A 3,281-nucleotide genomic window follows, 5' to 3' on the forward strand; every position below is an offset into this window, starting at 1 on the left:
CTCTTTGCTATCGTATTTCAATACGCGCATGCCTTTGCCATATAAGGACAGCGAATAATCACATGTTGGGTAATGGTTCCATAGCAACTTAAAGCTTCTTCGATAACCAATCAAAAGCACCAATACATTTCATCAATGGAGAGTTCTTCAGTTCCTATTCCTTCTTGCACTTTGGTATAAAGGGATGAAGAACTCCGTAAAACACGAAAATATGTAGAAAAAATAGTTTCTTGTTTGTTGCACACACGCACACACTTTGCAAATGTATGGCATCGGGAGTGATTATATCTAATTATACAAAACAGGTGCACATCGAGATACAAGGAATCATCGTTGGTTGATTAAATTTTTCTCGCTATAGATGTAATTATGTATCTATTGAAGAAAACTACGATGTGAAGAGATTGTTCGCTATAGATAACACACACGCTAAACAACATCATTTCACTGCTTTGGAATTTTTGAAATAGCGATGTTTTGTTTGCTTCAAAACTTTTAAATACATTGTACCTTTCAAATGCAGATAATCAGCTATTTACTTGCAATGCTTTTGAATCGGATTTCATGCTTCACATATATTTCTCTATTAGTAATATATATATATACATTTTTGTCTATATTTATTTAAGAAAACAAATTTTACGAGTAAACAATAATTATTTAAGATTTGCGTTGAATAGAAGAGTGGCGAAAGATACCGAAGGGACAGTTAAACTCATAGATCGAAAACAAACTGACAACGCCATGTAGCCTTTTTACCAAATCAAATCAATTATTTTTACCTTACATATAATTATAAGCCTTTTCAATTTGTAATTGCTACAGGATATTTTTAAGACGGAAATCATTACAGGAATATTGGTTTTCAAATAAATTAAGGTGTTAAGGCAATATCGATGTCATTCATATTTCAATTAATATTCAAATGTAGATAACACCAAAGGAAATTAAAAAGGTGTGTTTTATATTTTTGCTGTTAACCATTGTTAGTTTTAAATACAACTTGTCTCTGACTGTTAGAAGATTCACAAGTTACGATATAGACGAGTCTGTCTACCAAATGAGACATTATTTCCTGTAATTAATAAAACGAGCATTGTTGGGACCCTTTATAGCTTGTTGTTCGGCTTGAGACAAAGCTCCATTTTGAAGACCGCACTTTGACCTATAATGGTTTACTTTACAAATTGTGACTTGATGGAGAGTTGTCTCATTGACACTCATTCCACTTTTCATATGTACACATACAGACTATATGCACTCTGGAAATAAACAAGCTGAAAATAAACGACTTGAAGGACTTGCATCAGAATTGTATCAGTCCTTTATATAAAAAAAAATCTACCTTGACAAGAGAAATTTCGAAATGGATTAACATCATATACCTCATGAAATCAAGAAAACAATCGCTCAATTAATAAAATAAAATCGTTCAAAGTAAAAACTTCCTATAAACGACTCTTCTAAAATTATTTGATAATATTGTGTTATCTGTTATTTTTTTTTTGTATGGTTTAAGTCTATTATATACTAATATCATTTATTGTATGGGAGGGGGCCAGTTTTTGGATGTTCTTTATTTTTCACTTTAATATCTACATAATACCAATTTAGAAACTGCATCTTACAAATCTGCATAAGGTTTTCTATATCTCCGGATATTTTTTCTCATAGCCTGTATGTGGTATTTTAATGAAACGATATATATTTTTTTTAAATTTTTATGGGTTAAAATACTGTATAAATAAACGGGAATTGCTCGAGATCTAAACTAAGAAAACCGCCAGCCACCGATATTAGAGTGTATGACGGCTTGGTTCTTTAACTCGATTCAGTATATCAAGTAATTTATTAAATAATAATACTTTTGGTTATTGTGAGCATTCTTTGGTGTGGTGTTATTTATTGGTGTTATGCTTATAAAAGACCAAAAGGTGCACTTTATTTGTGATACAAACAGGAATTTCGTTTAGAAACCTATTTAATTAATCTAAGTTTGTAGTCGTGTGAGACGATCTATATAGAAAAACTCAGATGCTCATTTTTAAAAGCTATCATAGAAACGGGAAGGTTGTAATCCCAAAAAATGACGAATTTGTCAAATCAGTGGAAATTTCATTTACTATTCAAATGTCAAATACGTATCTTTGAAAGTCACTATCAAAATTCTTTTTCTTCTAAGCTAAGCTATCGCAATAGACGGTAAATAACTCTAAATATTTCATGTTAAAATTGAGAATGGAAATGGGGAATGTGCCAAAGAGACAACAACCCGACCATAGAAAAAAACACAACAGCAGAAGGTCACCAACAGGTCTTCAATGTAGCGAGAAATTCCCGCACCCGGAGGCGTCCTTCAACTGGCCTTTGTACTGTTTTGATATTCTCATATTAAAAATGCCTTCCTTTCACATCGGCCACTGTATACTCAAATGGTTCAGAGAACATCATGCAAAAAAAAAAACTTGTTCAATAAATAAATTAATTCTAGGATTTCAGTATAAATCGGCCTTTAATGGAAAAGAATCACATATTGTATACATAATATACACTGTCATATTGTATACATAATATACACTGTCATATTGTATACATAATATACACTGTCATATTGTATACATAATATACACTGTCATATTGTATACACAATATACACTGTCATATTGTATACACAATATACACTGTAATCGAGAGATAGAACAAAGGTTATAGATGTAAACCGATTAAAAGAACAAACCAACTCTCGAATTTCACTCTTGGACAAAAATATGACAAACTCGTTGGCCGAGGAAGGGACACTTACTATACAATGATTGAACCTTGGGAATAGGTCTCTCTTTTTAACTTCATGGTATATGATCAAGTTGAGATATTTAAAGATGAACTATAAGACAATGTTACTGTTTAAATAATTAGAATCTGGAACTATTTACATTTTTTATTTTTATTTCACGGGTGCAGTTAAATACCATTATCGTAAATGCATGAGATATTTGTCATATATATAAACTGTGTATCTCCATCACATTGTAATGTATTTTCATAAGATACATGTAAAGGATGTGGTATTACAACTATTACAACGTGCAATAGTATTCTTTTGTTTGCCTTTATAATTGTTACGTTTACTGTTTATAGTCTGCTTTTTTGGTGATATCCATTTGATATGGCTCTGTACTTATGCATCCCTCCTTGTGTTCTGATATAATTTATATCAAATTGAGAATAGAACTGGGGAATTTGTCAAAGTGACAACAACCCGACCAAAGAGCAGACAACAG

This window comes from Mytilus galloprovincialis, chromosome 6 (assembly GCF_965363235.1).
Source record: "Mytilus galloprovincialis chromosome 6, xbMytGall1.hap1.1, whole genome shotgun sequence".
Classification (NCBI taxonomy): domain Eukaryota; kingdom Metazoa; phylum Mollusca; class Bivalvia; order Mytilida; family Mytilidae; genus Mytilus; species Mytilus galloprovincialis.